Below are 18,273 nucleotides of genomic sequence, written 5' to 3'. Positions count from 1 at the left end.
CGGCGGGCTTGCGCCGCTGTGGCGGCCTTTTTTAAATTTTCCCCACAGCAAACATTTAATTGAGGCTAGCTTACAGGTTCAGAGGTTCAGTCCATTATCATCAAGGCAGGAGTATGGCAGCACCCAGGGAGGCATGGCACATGAGGAGCTAAGAGTTCAACATCTTGTTCCAAAGTCAAACAGGAGAAGATTAGCTTCCAGACAGCTAGAAGGTTGGTCTTAAAGCCCACACCCACAGTAACAGGCTTCCTCTAAGGCCACACCTCCAAATAGTGCCACTCCCTGTGCCAAGCATATTCAAACCACCACACATGCAAAATTTCACTAATCATATTTAAAAATTAATAACGATTTAGTCAATTACAGGCATACCAGTTTATTTACTACTGTGCCTGGCTAATACCGGCCAAGTACTTCCACAGTGTGTAGTTCCAACGCTCTACTTCCAACACTCTCCTTTCTTTCAGGTTTTCTTGCTCTTCTTCATAATTTTCTTCCTCTTCCTGCTATTCTGTGATTTTGAAGATTGAACTCAAGGGCTTATGCTTATAAAACAAAAATTTCACCTCTGAGCTGTATCCATTAGACCCTTTTACTTTAATTTATTTATTTGATAAATTTTGTGACATGGTCCCATTAAGGTATGTGCAGTGTAGCTTTGATCCTACACTGCAGTCACTGACCTTGCAAACTTCCTGCCTCAGACTCTGAGTAGATATACTATATCTCCAGACCAGGATGCTACACACACAGATTAATGGTTTCTTAACCCAGGAACTAAGTAAGGATTAGTATTTGTTTTAAATTTTGTTCTCCCTTAATTCTCAAATGATAAAGTGTTCCCACAATATCCTTTCTAATTCTTATATCTAACATATGCAAATACCCATTAAATATTTGATGAGTGAGAAAACAAATCAGGTTGCTAGTATTATTAAAAACTTCAGATATAAATTGTAAAGAATGTTATTTCAGGGAAAGACAATTTTGGATTTATTCTTGTTGGTATCCGGAACAGGCTTTATGATTGGATATTGCCTCAGAACCCAGTGATGATGGTGATCTCACCCATAGGCAACAAGGACCCACACATCTGTTGCCATGACAATCGCCATACATTCCCAGCATCCATTTGGTTTACTTCCCACTTTTACCTGCCAGCGGTTATGTCACAGCCTAAATAAGAGGCAGACCCTCTCGAGCTTCGCTCTCTCTTTTCTCCCTCCATCTCCATCGTCCCTTCTTTGCACCAGCCCCCACAATAAACCTCTCATGTGGAACTGCATTGGCCTGGTGTGGTCTTTCTGGACACGAGCCATGACTTCAACACAACAATTCTGTTTTGCTAGCTTTTGGGGTTTTGATGACTATTAAGAATACATTAAGTCTCACTTCATTACATCCAAAGTAACTCTGTCAAAGAGAGAATATTACTGTTATAAACAAATCATTCTCTTAATTACCTCCCAATATATATTGCTATTGAAAAAAGTAGATGGTTTTGTTTATTTCTAACTGCAGGTGCCTTGTACCTGTCATGGTGCTGAGCTAATAATGAAATATTTTATTAATGAATCATAAATATTTCATTAGTTGATGACAAGAAAGCAAGCCATTTTGTTGTCTCACCCCTAATTCTAGAATCTGATTGTGGCAGCAACATAGAGATGTAGAGAAAGTGGCATGAATGTTAACCTGAAAGAAGCCAGTTGACCTACAAACTTAGAAACTAATTTTTCCTGGTCTACATGTAACACAGATGGTGAAAAAGTTCTAGATATATGTAGGACCGTGAAAGGACAGTATGGTTTCTGGTCCAACACTGGCGAGAGATGGCTGGAGACGCCACAGATTAGAGACTCCATAGGTTTCCCTGCAAGAGATGGCATACATTTTGCAACACTCCCAGACTCTAGGCTCCTGTCATGAGGCCGAAGACTTTCATCGATCTGTGCCTTTCAGGTACATAGGATAACGTCCCTACTAGCCCCTCCACAGATAGAGGGTATGACTACAGGCCACAGAGCCTTAAGATAGATCCCCATATTAATGAAGTACCTAAAAGGCAGAGGGCATAGCCAATTAAGCATTCCTTCCCAGACCCTCTTCCTTGCAAAAAGTATTTAACCTCAGGCCTGCCCTGAAAATACCAGGGTATTGTTTCATCCATTTTCCACCATGACAATAAATATCTTAAGACCATAGACTATTTCTCTTTTTTGGGATCCACTGTAGGAGAAGGGTTTCAGCTACCGAGCTACCTCCTAATCTGCCAACAACCTCTCTACATTTCAGCCACAGAGACCCAGCCAAGTAAGCTGCTGTGACCAAGACTCTCATCCCTGCAGGACATAGCCAGAGCTTCTCTCCCTCTCAGGGGACTTTAGATTGTGTTCCCCACCCACAAGCAGAGTCCTGTGGCTTCTCACAGCCCAATGTCCACCCAGCTCCAGTGTGGAGTGAACACAGTCAAATTCCTGTGCCTCTGTCCCTCTGAGCTCTGGCCCTAGCCCCTTGGATAGGCAGACATGAGATCCACAATTCAACCCACAGGATGCACACACACTACAATCCCACAGATATAGACACAAAAAAGAAGGTATGTGCTATGTCACTAACTCATGCATAGAACATATTGAGTATCCTTCCCTCTTCCCCACCAACTAACTAGGCAACTCCCATATTTGGGGATACGTTCTCATTTTTAATAAAAAAAAATCGTAATTTTTATTGCTATGTGTGCACAATTAAATTCTTTGTCCTATGACAAAACCAACAGAAATATTGACAGATTATCCTGGACTTAGATCTTTAACAAAATGGCTAAAATCAAATCGATCCTAATATACAACACATAACTTGATAGCTCACTGGTACAATTTTTAGTAGTAAAATATGTTTTTAATTTTATCTGTATAGCTATAAAGTAGATTATCCCATACTATTTTAAAAACATTGCTTTTAAGATGAATATACTGGGAGAACAAAAGGGAAGGAACAGAATACTTTATTTTCTTAATAAATAGAATATTTATTATATATTTATTATTATTATACCTCATGTAATAATGTAATATATCATTATATTATTATTTATTTATTTAGGATAATATATGTGTTATCCTAATCTTAAAATGATTCAATTGAGGATTTTCAGCTTTACAAAAATGCACAATAGTGACTGAAATAGATGTTTGCAACTATTGTGCCAGAACGTGTTTCTAAACCCTATATGAACACCAAGGAGTTGATTCTGATAATCACAACAGGGTCTCTGCATTCAAGCTCAAACTTGGGCCCCACTACCATCTCTGATGCAGCAGAACGGGAGGGGCAATGCTGAGCCTAGTTTCAGGGAAGAAGGAGGTATCTATCCTGGCCTACATCTGATCAAGGGGCCATTATGGCCTTTAACATAATTGGCTGATGCTAAAGGCCAAACCACAAATTTAATTTCTGTTTTCTTCCTGACTGGTGGTTGTTAGGAGGTGAAGGGTCAGGGGCAGGCTTGTAATCTGGAGGTGCAATCTGAAAACTGGTGCTAGGTACCAGCCTATTAACTTGAGTTCAACTTTAGGTCAAGTTCTCTGAGCTTGAGTCTGAACCCAAAAGATCTGGTCTCTTACAACATCCTTTTGCAATTGGCCTTTGGATTTTCACTTTGGTTTACAAACTAAAATTTGGATAACAGTCTTTCATCTCTGCTTTTACTTTCTGTATTTTACTTTGAATCAGACGTCTGATTTGCTGCAAGCAACCTATTGCATTCTACATCAATACTGAAGCACAAAAGTAAACCATTGTCCCAGCCCTGTATTCACCCTTCATTCCATGAAGACTGAAGCTTCAAAGAACATGTGATTCTACTTCAAAAGTCAGCAATCATCCACGGAAGTGAAGATTATATTCTGGACCAGAAGTAAATAACTTAGAGCTACTTTTCAGAAGCAAAACTGCAAGGTTGATAGATGGTTATTACTATTATTACTTTGTTGTTGTTGTTGAGCTAGAATCTCTACCCTTGATCCAACCTTCTAAATGAATAACAGCCATTATTCTGCTACAATATCTAGGATAGAAGGCACTATTGGTAAATGTCACTGTTGGCAAGTTAATTGTATATCAGAGGTGTGTAAATCATTTACAATGTCTCCTGTCTTTGGTTGTAAAACTGTAAAATTAAATTATGATTTGACAGAATAGATTCTTAGTCTAATCTCTGACTCATGGTGGAGATATGGCATTTGTAACTTCCTAGAAGTTTATAGAATTATCATTTAGGCATTGGCTTTCTAAAAAAAAGCAAAAATTTACCTTTGCTCATTACCTTAAGAGTTAATCCAAATGAGCTAGTGAATCCCATGGAACATTCCCAAGAGGAGCACACCATTTTTAGAGACTTGAGAAATAACATAAAAGCCATTTAAAACACTCTAGTTTGATGCTATCTCTGGCTGTTGCCTATTCCTGCTCCAAGAAGTTGCTTGGCTCTGTAGTGTGTCCACTCACGTCTTTTGTATCTCTCCTTCACTCAGTTAGAATTCAAATTTAAATCAGCACATGGCAGAGTTTATTCTTGATCTGAGAGTCCATGATTTTATTCAGCCAGAAAGTGGTAATTGAAAGACAAATCAAGACAGCCATGTTATTCAGTAGAACCAACCCCCTTTTGTCAAATGTATCAACACAGAATCTGCCATTTTTGGAAGTCTCACTTTTGGACATTCTCTTTACATAGTTTACACTTAAATAACAAAGAGTGGCTTTGTACCCTGGCTCAGTACACTTCACTTTAGTCCCATGTGCCTTCATTTGCTATTATTGAGGAAAATCAAGATTTTTTAATTTTTTGAGGTTAGTACTCATGTGAAGGAATGAAAAGTGATTGTGTTGTCTGAAAAGGGAAGGAGATCATTTCATACTAAAACACATAAACTATCATTTGTTCATGTCTAAATACTCAAAAGATGGCTCATCTACCATTTTATTTCATGCATGCTTTCCTTTCTTTACAAACATAAATTTTTATAGTATTCTGGAGCAATGATATAAATGTGGTTTTATGTTAAATATTTAAATTTGGAAGAAATATAAGCCAAATTGTGTGTGTTCTGTATTAATGCTGTAAACCACAGTCACTCTGAATGATATTGTAATACTGCCAACCAAAAAGTTACAAAGTAGGATTAATGACAATATTATAGAACTATATTAATGTTGGAGAACTCAAACATTTATTACAGTGTCTGCTAAACTGTTATATTTTTTGACTAGGAATAGAAACAAATCATGTAATTGTCTTAGATATAAAAATATTTGGCTCTACTGAATGCTATGCCTTTGAACTCAGTACTTCTCTTTATATGCTGCTTTTGCTATTTAGATAAATAGAAATGGTGATTACATAAATTTTATCTATCATGTAGTTTTAAAAATATGAATCAAAACTCAATGTGTAGGCTTCCTACACTATCCCTCTACCCACTTCAGTTGGGGCAGCTAGAACTTCTGGGATATGACAGATGAGAGCAGCAAAATCTAAACAGGAGTTTGTAGATATTGCTGAGAAGCTAGGTCATTCATAAGGCACATATGTGCCTTTTTATCAGGCTGTCCCTAGATGCTTAACTTTCTACTTTAATCAGAAGGGAAAATATATACAAAGTGTTCTCCAGGATACAATTTTTTTGTACTAATGTGACAGATCTTATGACAACAAACAGTTCTACAATAATGGAAACTCTTGGACAAGGCTGACCTTTCTTTCCATATATGGTTGATAATTTCCCGAACAATTCTTCATTTGCATTTCAAAACGTCCTTAGAGATTTTTTTCCCATGGAGGTGTTAGGAGATTTTAGAGCTCTGTTAAGTGAGGTCTCCTCTCCATGCTGTGCTGTTTCCATTTGAACTTCCTCACTAAGGAATAAGTATCTTAGAACAGGAGTGGCATTTTTTCATTTGCATATTCCATTGTAGTTTCAGTTTGGTTACATCTTCTGCTGCCAATTTACTGGTCTGCAACCAGAGTGAAAAGTTCTTGATGTTCTCTGTTCATTTATTCTTTTAAGCCTCATCAGCTTGGACCTATAGAAACCTTGATCTAAATCACTGGCTGTGATGGTTTTATGTTCCCTGTAACCCAGATCAATTTCTAGTTCATTGTATAAGTTATTATCATTCTAATTAATGTTACCTTACACATAGAAAATTTATCTATCAGTTTAAATAACTTAATGGTTTACCTAAGCTAGCTGTATATTTTTCTATGAAATAATGATGAATAATAAGTATATATTACATAATTATATTAATCGATTTTTCTAGTAATAGAAAACAAAATATTTGTATGACCACATGGATTATCAATTCTGTACAGTCTACAAGATTATTTACTTTTATTTTGCAATAAATAAAATGAAGATATTACTATCATATTTTTATTTCGCAAGTTGAAACAGTTTGCTCTCAAGCATACCACATTATAGTAATTTTTAAAGCTAAAATAATGGTTGGTAAAAAAAAATGACTATAGTAGTTTTTATTTAATTCATTGGGTATTTTATAAAATCTGACTTTTGAGTGAGATTACTTGATATATATATATATATAGGAAATATAGAAATTTCATCTTTCAGGGAGCATCTCTGAATATGTAAATGCTACTACATAATAAAATATCTGTCAAGAATTTTTATGCCTTGATTTTATGAAATAACTTTATCATTTTATCTCCTGCCCCAATAATTGTGTCAGAGATATCATGGAGTTCACTAGCTATTTGTTTAATATAGCAATGGATAGATTAATTGACAGAGATCTGGAAAATAATACTCAACAGTGAATGAAAGATAGTCCTCTGAAAGCTAAGTACATGGAATTATCTTGTCTTGAGGTATATAGGAGCAGGGAATGTTTTCTCGGTATTTATATATTCAATGGCTCATCTTGCTACCTAAATTTAGAGAAGGAAGTTTGTCTTGATAAGTTAGATTTTGTGTAAAGTTAGAAGATTTAGTCTTGATTGGAAAAACAATCACTGAATTGTTGAAATTTATCAATGCAACTTAACTTAGTGTTTCTATTACTGTGATAAACTACTATGAATAAAAGTAACTTGAGGAGGAAAGGTTTTATTTGCTTCCACTTCTATATTGTAGTCCATCATTGGATAGGTAAACAAAGAAGGCAGGAACCTGGAGGCAGGAGTTGATGAAGATGCCATGGAGATACATGTTTCTTGGTTTCTAATCATGGCTTATTCTATTAGCTTTTTTATAGACCAGATGTCCACTAGCTCAGGGAAAGCACCAACCATAATGGACAGGCTTTCCTCCTTCAATCTCTAGTCAAATAAAAGCCCTGCAGCCAGATATTATGAATGCATTTTCTCAGTTGAGCTTCTTTCCTTTCAGATAACTCCATTTTGTGTCAATTAACATAAAAGTAGCTAGCAAAGAACAATTTGAGTTTGGTGGCAATTAACTTATAGACATTTAAGAAACCAAAGGCATATCTTTTTGAATATATAATACATATATGTAAATATAGAAGATGTTTCAGGAATTTGGATCTAATTCAAGTAATCTCCATGTTACCTTAAGTTAGATACTATGAAAACTAAGTTTTTACCCAAGAAGAAGGATATTACCTTTCTCCTAAACTCAGAAACATAGAGCCATGGTCCCTAAGTGAGAAATATGTCCATACTTATCTAATCCCACTCCCAGATCTGGGTTCTGAAATCCATTTTGGACACATACGTTTGAAGAAATCAATGTACTTTCAACCTCTTCTTGGGTAGGATTCCCTGAGCCCTAGGGGAGGGATATGATAGAGGCATCCTATTAAGGGATATGTATTGCAAATCTCACTTTCTGTATATTATCTGGCTGTAGGTCTCTGTATTTAGCATTTTTTTTTTTTTTTGCAAAATAAATCTTTGGTGATGACTGACCCTGGCACTGGCTTGTTAGTACATCAGAATGTCATTAGGAGTCATTTTATTCAATTTTTAAAAATCAATAATGTGTTTTAATCTTTAATTTTAATAACGTGTTTTATCTCCTTGAACTATCTAGTCTTTGACTCAGGTTATTAGTAACCCAATCAGGTTCTGATATGAGTTTCATCTCATGGCTTTGGCTTCAGGTAAAGTTGAACATAGGAAGAGATTGAGAACACCAAGAAATCAAGGCCTTCTAAATATAGAGACTGAGGCAGTATGCACAGAATCTGCATGGGTCTGCACCAGAAAACATCATTGAGCAGAAAAAAGTAGAAGACACAGGCCCCCATTCCAATCTTTAAGCAATCTCCAGTTGGCAAAAACTTGCAAATGAAAATTTGGTTTTCTCCAAGGGAATCTTGTTAAGGAAGCTATGATTTTTGGTTGTTTTATTTATTTATATTTCAAATGCTGTTCCTCTTCTGTTCTTCTCTATACACCCCTATCCTATCCTCCCTCCCCTATGCCTCTAATAGCATGCTCCTTCACCCACCTACCCACTCCTGGCTTACCCCTCTAGAATCCTCCTAAGCTGGGGAAACAAGCCTTTATAGGACCAAGGGTCTCCCCTTCCAATGATGCCAGATATGACAGTCCTCTGCTACATATATAGCTGGAGCCATGAACCCATCCATGTTTACTCATTGGTTGGTGGTTTAGCCCCTGGGAGCTCTGGGGTGTCCAGTTAGTTGATATTATTGGTTCTTCCTATGGGGTTGTAATCTCCTTCAGCTCCTCCAGTCCTTGCCTTAACTCTTCCATTGGGGTCCCTGGGCTTAGTGTGATGGTTGGCTATATCTTCACCTGTTGTAGTCAGATGCTGGACAGGCCTCTCACAGCCATACTAGGCTCTTTTCTGGAACACTTCTTGGCATCACCAATAATGTCAGGTTTTGGTGTCTGCAGATGGGGTGAATCTCAAGGTCAGGTCATCTCTGAATGGTCTTTCCTTCAGTTTCTTCATCTTTTGTCCCTAAGTTTCTTTCAGACAGGAACAACTGGTTAAAAATTTTGAGATGGGTGGGTTGTGCCATTTCTCAACTTGGGACCATGCCTACCTACTAGAGGTGACCTCTACAGGTTCTATCTGCTCTTAATTGGAGACTGAATGTCCAGAAGTAGATGGCAAACAGGAAAAGAACTCAACAGAATCTTTGGAGGTCCCTTGTTTCATAATGTCATATTAGGTTTTATCCTTTAACTTTTCTTTGTTTTTAATTTTTAAAATTTTATCTATGTATTTTGTCTTCTGTCTTTTTACCTATAAGGCATATGTCTTGTATGTCTTCCATTTTAGTATTTTTTATGGGATTTCTAGGAGTGTGAATAAGTGTGAATCTTATGTCTGTTCCTTATATTTTCTTGTCTTAGGGTTCTTTCTCACTTTCTCTTTCTTTCTTACTCTTTCTTTCTTCCTTTCTTTCTTTCTCTCCTTTTTTATTACTTTTCCTTTTTCATCATGTTCCAATGTGCTAGGTTTTGTTTTCTTACATTGTACAGGATCATATGATATATATGATATAGTATCATATCATATGATATTATTAACTCCTAGAAGACCCTTTTATAGTAGTTACAGCTTATTAATTTTTTGATTAACTTACAAAGAATTAGATTTTATCAAGACATTTTTCCAGAAAAATTTTCTGTTAGTTTCTCTCCTTTGCTTCCTCCTTCTCCTTCCTTTTTCCCATGTCTTCTCCCCAGTAGCATCCCTTCTATTTTTGTTAACTTTATTAATTTATCTTTGTGAGTTTCACATTATGCACTCTAATCCCACTCATCTTCCTGTCCCTTTGTATCCATCCTACACCTTTGCAACCTCCTACCTAAAAGAAAATAGAAAACTAAAATAAAAAGTAAAATATATAATAAAACTTAAAAACAATCAGGTCATGGAGGCTGTAGTGTGTCAGTGGGTCCCACTGTATACCCTTTTGTTCACACACATTTACATGCAAATATTCATTACAATGAGACATTTGTCTATCTCAAGGCCTCTGGCTTCTTCTACATTATTAATATTGGGTCCTCACTGGGAGTTTTATCAAACAGCCTGTTGCTTTGTGTCATGGAGATCTTGAATTTTGGATCTGTAGGCTTGGCCCTTTCACATGCTCCAGCAGTTCACAGATGAGGTAGTAGTCTGTTAGCCTAGACTAACTCAATGCCCTAGAATTAGGCTTGGGTTGTAGCTAAGTTAGACAGCCTGAGAGCCCTTCTACTCCCACACTACCAGGGTAAACTCTCTTGCACTGCCCTGGCTAGTTTCCCCAATGCCACACTCAGCAAGGGACAACTCTCTTGCTGTCATGCCCTTGGCCTGCTCACCCACAACTTTGCCACCAGGGTCATCTGTATTGTGCTGCCCAGGCAAGATGCAGGGGTCTGCTTTCCTACCCATAACTGAAGCCAGCGAGGAGTGGGGCCAGATCTATACAGCCTGTGAACATCAAAATGGTCTCAAGCAGCAGCCCTGAAGAGGGATACCCACAGGTCTTTAGCGATAGTATGATCCAAGGTCTTCAACACAGATCCATGCTCCTGCATGGCCATGACCTAGGCCTTAGCTTCAGCAGCAACACTGGCTGGGACTTCACCATGGCCTGAGGTAGCAGGGAAGGTTACTCCCATAGGTTATTTTTCTCCATCTTTATGACTCCAGTTCCACATCTCTTCATAGTGCTTAAACCAGGCTGTTTCTTTTTCCCTACCATTTCCCCACCACATACTTGCGCATTGTAGTGGATTCAACTGAGGATCTTTGGTTATACTCTCTTTTTGTTTTTTTTAATAAAAGAGAGGAAGTGGATGTGTCCAGATGAAGGGGGGGCAGGGGAGAAACTGAGAGAAACAGAGAGAGAATACATGATAATCAGGCTATATTATGTAAGAAAAAATCTATTTTCAATAAAAAGAAATAAAGGAAAATTATCAATGTCCTGTTCAACTCTACCTCATAGGGTAGAGTGTAAACCTAACTTTTATTTGCCTGATGTAAATTGTCATTGCGGAGGTTTACTGCCTCGATCTGTTAGCCTAGGCCTAGTCCTGGAAGTTTCTAGACAGTCTTATCTAGGTGTAGAGTATTTTCAGGCCCTGAGACATTGCTAAATAAGCTCATAATTTCCGGATTTTTCAGAATTTTAGATAGCTGGTTCAACTCAGCTTTACTGGCTCAAACTCCTCCCCAAACTAACTAATTCAATGTGGGTTTTCTCTTGGCCTCTCACTAAATTGCTCTGCTTGGCCAAAAATGGGCTTGAGCAATTTGTTCTGAAAGTCTAGCTCTTTTTTATTCTTTAGCTCATTTTTTCTTCACTCATGTCTAGCTTATTCTCTCTTCAACCTGTCTCTGCAAAATTTTCTCCATAAAATTGCTTCTTCCCTCTCTTCCTTGGAGCAGCTCCTTCTTCTGAGGACTCTTTTCTCTTTCTGTTCTCGTGAGAATTGGGTATATCCTATTCTGTCAGGTCTCTCTCTTTCTGATTCATCACATTGTCTGCCTCTCAATTAGATCATGTTCAAACTTGAGTGCTTCCTTCTACAAACTAACTTTACCTTCATTGTTTAGGATTAAAGGTGCATACTAAAGGCATGCCTGCATTCCAGTCATATCACACACACCTAGAAGGTCTCTGAATGTGATGAAAGCAGCTATGTTGCTGAGTTAAAGTTCTTTACAATACAGTACCAAATGTACTCATAATCCTGGTCCCACTGGGAGTACACAGTTTCTAAGATGAAAAGGCAAAATTAAAAAATAGAAGCTGCAATCCGTGATCTACTCTTGGTGAAAGGGTAGAAATTTCACTACAGATAAACAGGCTGGTACACCTATATTCCTTAGGATAGCAAAGAGATTTTTCTTGAATTAAGGACAAGGCAGGAAGATTTATATCTCTGTAGCACTCCTGGATTAGTTTAAATGTGAAACACAGCAGTACTTTTTTTTCTCAACAGCATGTCAATTAGACACAGAAAAATAATTTACTGGTGATGTTGAAAGACAAGCTGAACTCAGCTGTGATATTTAGTCTAATTCCGGCTGTGGATAGTTTAAATGACTCAAGAATCAATATTCATTACAAAATAAAATTGAGTGCTCATCCTAAGACCACTGAAATCAAAGCAGCTAAAAAATATTTTATATTAATGAAATATATGAAAATCCATTAATGTAATGCACTATATAAACAAACTCAAAGAAAAAAATCACATGATCATCTCCTTAGGTGCAGAAAAAACATTTGACAAAATAGAATAGCCCTTCATGTTAAAAGTATTGGAGACATCAGGAATTCAAGGCCCATACCTAAACGTAATAAAAGCAATGTACAGCAAACCAACAGCCAATATCAAATTAAACAGAGACATACTTGAAGCAATCGCACTAAAATCGGGGACAAGACAAGGATGGCCACTCTCCTCATACTATTCAATGTAGTAATTGAAGTGTGAGCTAGAACAATAAGACAACAAAGGGTTAAAAGGGATACAAATTGGCAAAGAAGAAATAAAGGTATCAGTATTTGCAGATGATTTGATAGTATGCATAAGCGACCAAAAACACTCTACCAGAGAACTTCTCCAGCTGCTAAACAACTTCAGTAAATTGGCCAGATATAAAATTAACTCAAATAAATGACTAGCTTTTCTTTATACATATGTAAACAGGCTGATAAAAGAATTAGAGAAACAACTATATCCACAATAGCCACAAATAATAGAAAATATCTTGGGTTAACTCTAACCAAACAACTACAAGTCTCTCAAGAAAGAGATTGAAGATATAGAGGCCACTCTTAATGGATAAATCAACAAAATACTCCTGCACCTATGACTCAGGGAACATTCCAAAAGAGGAGGTAGAAATACTGTAAAAGCCAGAGGATCTTGGAGTTTGCTGGTAGATTGGGTCTCCTAGAAATACCGGAGACAATACCTGTAAATTCTAGCCAACATGACTGCCCAATGTAAGCTGAACAAGGATACTGCCAATGGACATCCTAAAGTGGATGGAGAAAAGCCTATGGGGCCTCAAACACATGTAAAGACCTGTAGGCAACTGAGGGAAGCTCAGATATATCGTCTACCCCAGGAAGAGCACCACAGCATAACAATTCTTTGTCCAGGTCCAAATGTTCATCCATATATACATAATTATATTGAATATATATCATAAATATTGATTTCATTATATAGTTAATATAATAAATATTTATGTACATATAAGTAACATATATATATTATATGAACATATATTATACACATACATATATACATATATAGCTATGAGTATATATATATATATATGCTTGTACTTATATGTGTGTGAGTGAAAAGAGGATATAAATTTAAAGGGAATTTAGGATGAATGAATGAGAATATTTAAAGGAGAAAAGGAAAGTGAGAAAAGTTCTAATTGAATTATAATCTCAAAAAATTAATAAATATACATAGACATATTTATGACTGAAAGTAGTTACAATTTTCAAACAGTCCCATGGCTTGTCAAAAGCATTGTCTGTGCAAGAAGCAGTGACTTCCTGTGCATTGTTAACCTGAAGACATGATATTCAGACATGATATGTATGTTATAAATAGGGATAATTATTATATGGACCCCTACTAATGTATACATTTAATCCAATATAAAACACATGTAAATACAATTAGGAAACTCTTACAGAGTAGACTATAAAATTTTTTGTGAGGTTATATGATGTATTTGTATTTTAAGCCATGTTAGTATAAAGATCAAAATATTTTTAACAACTCTTAGAAAGTTTACACTTTGAAGTCTGCTACAAAAAAAATCAGTAAATTTAATGGAAAATACCAACATATGTACCTCATTAATGTCATTTATACTATCACTTAGAACAAATCAGATTAATAGTTTTATGTTTTCTGAATGTATTTATTATTTATTTAACATGCTTTTAAACATCATTCATGAGTGTTCCTTTTGACTATGTAAGTGCTTAGGTCATCTATTGAATTTATAAAAAAATCTCACTATGGATTATATGAAGAAGCACATGTACAGAAGCCGTATATGTCTGTGATGAAAATTAAAATACAAACTATATAAGCATCATTTCCCTCTACTTGTGAAATATTTTATTTTTGCAGGAAATTATGTGAAAAATATAATCACTTAAGTCTACCATTTATCCTGTAAATCATAAATTTGATCATCTTTGTTTAATATCATGATAGTTTATTATCAAACAAATGTACTCTAATCTCCACAGAGCAATTACTTTAATTATCTCAGCAATAGAAATGTGTAACGGCCCTTTCTTTTGTAATGGAGGATTCTGCTACTTTCTAATGGCCCATTCTGCTGCTCTGGTCTGCAGGTCAGGGTCTAGCAAAAGAGAGAGTGGGGACGGAGGAAGGGCGAGAGACGCAAAAGTTGGATACAAGACAGATTCTGGTCAAGTCTCCTCAAGTCTCTTTTTTATTCTCCTTTATTTTCCTCTACAGAAAGGAAATCCTGGGTATTTATACCATTTAACACCTGACTTGCCCTTGTGGACAAGCTCAACTGAAGGCACTAAGTCACGTGCCTTGTAGCCATGGATACCAGGTGCACCTTGCAGCTGGGGGCACTAAACAGTGTAACAAGATGTTTATCAGAGTGCGCTCAGCTATTGCAGGCTGTTGAAAACAAATATCTTGCCCGGGTATATGGCTCGAGATGGCTATAAAGATGATAGCTGCTTTCGGCTAAGAGTCGTCTCCCAACAGAAATGAAGACATGAATTTATACAATCTGCAGTTCACATAGATGAGGAAAATATTTCTTCTTATGTGAGTTAACTTTAAAGCATGACAAGGTAAAAGTCCTTCTAAGTTTCAATTTTAATACAGCTACTGGATATTAATATCAAAATGCAATTTTATAATATCATTTAGATTTATCACAGTCAGAGACACTAATTGTTTTCGAGCACTGCTAGCTAACTCTCTGCGAATAGGTTCCTACTTAGCCTTACCTCGATTCACTCAAGGTAGGACAATTTCATAGGGGTTCACACAATTTTTGTTATTAGGTTTACACAGAATTATAATGTTTTACATAGGTAAAACATAAATTTCTTTTAGAGACTTTTGAAAAAAAGTTTAAGACCAAACATATTTAGCTACTTAAATCGTTTAGACCATGACCAAGTGTCTAAGACGGAATAAAATAAAATAAAATAAAATAAAATAAAATAAAATAAAATAAAATAAAATAAAGTAACAGCAGCCAAACAAACAAACAACAATTCCAAAAACACAACACAGCAGATTTTAATAAGTAAATATATAAATTTAACCTATTCAGGTTGAGAGAAACATATGGAAAAATATATGATAGACAGGCAGGCTGTCAGTAACTAGATAGCCAGTGGGATAGGTAGATGTATGTAAGAGTAACAGACTTAAATTTCAGAGGCTAAGAAATGTTAAATAATACATTAATTTAAAAATAAAATGGCTTTTTTTTCTATTGGAATTTATGTCTTTCAGCACACAGATTTTTATTCTATGAGGGAAGGGGAACTGGGAATAGAAACCAGAAAGTCCCAGATGCCAGGAAATCAAGAGGCTCCTAGGACCCAACAGGGATGACATTAGATGAAATTTCCAACAAAGGGGAGGGAAAACCTGTAGAGAACAGATCCAAAGGTTAGGCAAGGCCCCCTGTTGAGGGATGGAGTCATCTACTCATCTCCAAATTTTGGGGGGGGAGTATTTTATTTATTTGCATTTCAGATGTCATCCCCTTTCCCCATATTCCCTCCCTAGACCCCCTCATAACACTCCCCCTTCTCTTTTTGCTTTTATACCATTTAAATTACATGCAGGTATTAAGGTCAGTTCTTGGTTGAGGGACTAGCAATACAATAGATGCAAATAGTCAAGGAACAAGCAAGACAATAAACACAAATAATCAAAAAGAACAAGTAAGGCAGATGGGTGAATAAGGAGCGGACCCTCGCCGCCGCTTGTTCTCTCTCTCTCTCTCTCTCTCTCTCTCTCTCTCTCTCTCTCCATGCCGGGCGTGGAGGAGGCAGCGTCCTTCGGGGGCCACCTGAATGGTGACCTGGATCCAGGCGACAGGGAAGAGGGAACCTCCAGCACGGCTCAGGAAGAAAAGACAGACGGAAGAAAAAGAAGGGCAAAGGGGCTGTGTCAGCCAGTGCAACAAGAACTTGATAAAGACTCAGGAGCCTCGATGGATGAAGTGGCAAAACAGTTGGAGAGACAAGCACTGGAGGAGAAAGAGAAAGATGACGATGATGAAGATGGAGATAGTGATGTTGATGGCGCAACTGGGAAAAAGAAGAAGAAAAAGAAGAAGAAGAAGAGGAGGAGGAGGAGGAAGAAGAGAGGACCAAAAGTTCAAACAGACCCTCCCTCAGTTCCAATATGCGACCTGTACCCTAATGGTATATTTCCCAAAGGACAAGAGTGTGAGTAACCACCAACACAAGATGGGAGAACAGCTGCTTGGAGAACTACAAGTGAAGAGAAAAAGGCCCTAGACCAGGCTAGTGAGGAGATTTGGAACGACTTCCGGGAACCTGCTGCGGAAGCACATTGGCAAATTAGGATATATGTCATGAGCTGGATCAAGCCTAGGATGACAATGATAGAAATCTGTGAGAAGTTGGAAGACTGTTCCCGAAAGTTAATAAAAGAAAATGGGTTAAATGCAGGCCTGGCGTTTCCCACTGGGTGTTCTCTCGGCAACTGTGCTGCCCATTATGCTCCCAATGCTGGTGACATGACAGTTTTACACTACGATGACATCTGTAAGATAGACTTTGGAACACATATAAGTGGTAGAATAATCGATTGTGCTTTTACTCTTACTTTTAATCCCAAATATGACATATTATTAAAAGCTGTAAAAGATGCCACTAATACTGGAATAAAGTGTTCTGGGATTGACGTTCGTCTCTGTGATGTCGGTGAGGCCATTCAAGAAGTTATGGAATCCTATGAAGTAGAAATAGATGGGAAGACATATCAAGTGAAACCCATATGTAACTTAAATGGACATTCAATTGGGCCATATAGAATTCACGCTGGAAATACAGTGCCCATTGTGAAAGGAGGGGAAGCTACAAGAATGAAGGAGAGGTGTGCGCCCTCGAGACCTTTGGTAGCACCGGGAAGGGCGTGGTTCATGATGACATGGAATGTTCACACTACATAAAAAATTTTGATGTGTGACATGTACCAATAAGGCTTCCAAGAGCAAAACACTTGTTAAATGACATCAACGAAAACTTCGGTACTCTTGCCTTCTGCCGAAGGTGGCTGGATCGCTTGGGAGAAAGTAAATACTTAATGGCTGTGAAATATCTGTGTGACTTGGGCACTGTAGATCCATACCCACCACTGTGTGACATTAAAGGATCATAACAGCACAGTTTGAACACACCATACTGTTGCATCCGACCTGTAAAGAAGTTGTCAGTGGAGGAGATGACTATTAAACTTAGTCCAGAGTCAACTCAACGTCTTTAGTTTCTAAGCTTTGTTGGAACACATTATACCACAAGTAATTTGCAACATGTTGTCTGTTTTAACAGTGGACCTGTGTAATACCGTTATCCATGTTTAAAGGAGTTTGATCAAAGGCAAACTGTGTACATATAATTAACCAAGAAAACGCTTTCAAGACTTTAATGTTAACTGTTTCTCCCATCTAGGAAATGCTGTACTGCTCACTAGTTAGGAATTACTTACACGTTTTGTTTTGAAGACATAAGAGATGCTTTTTCGATATTTACATTGCCATATTCTTACTTGGATGCTCTGAATGACTACATACATCCAGTTCTGCACCTATCCCCTCTGGTATTGCTTTCTAACCTTCCTGGAATCCATTTTCTAAAAAATAAAAGACATTTTCAGTAAAAAAAAAAAAAAAAAAAAGAACAAGCAAGGCAATAAACAAAATTCCGTGAACACTCTAACAGGGAAGTTGGCTCAGATATTTTGGTCATCCTGAAAAGCCAAATATTTAACCCAGAATTTCTCCTGTCTAAAGGAAATACAGGGACAAAATGTGAAACAGAGACTAAAGGAAAGGACATCCAGAGACTGCCTCACTTGGGGATCCATCCCATACACAGACATCAAACCCAGACACTATTGCTAAAGCCAAGAACTGCTTGTTCACAGGAGCCTGATATACCTGTCTCGTGAGAGGCTCTGCCAAAACCTGACAAATACAGATGCAGGAACTCACATCC

The 18,273-nt window shown here is 37.2% G+C and overlaps 1 pseudogene; it reads left to right on the top strand.

The window, feature by feature from the left end:
- Positions 1-16,058: 16,058 nt before the first annotated feature.
- Positions 16,059-17,511, top strand: LOC114612446 (annotated as a pseudogene).
- Positions 17,512-18,273: the final 762 nt, after the last annotated feature.

Source organism: Grammomys surdaster, unplaced genomic scaffold (genome assembly GCF_004785775.1).
Source record: "Grammomys surdaster isolate TR1022 unplaced genomic scaffold, NIH_TR_1.0 126158, whole genome shotgun sequence".
Lineage (NCBI taxonomy): Eukaryota > Metazoa > Chordata > Mammalia > Rodentia > Muridae > Grammomys > Grammomys surdaster.
Note: the sequence above shows the minus strand (reverse complement) of the source record. Positions and strands in the feature narration are given on the sequence as shown.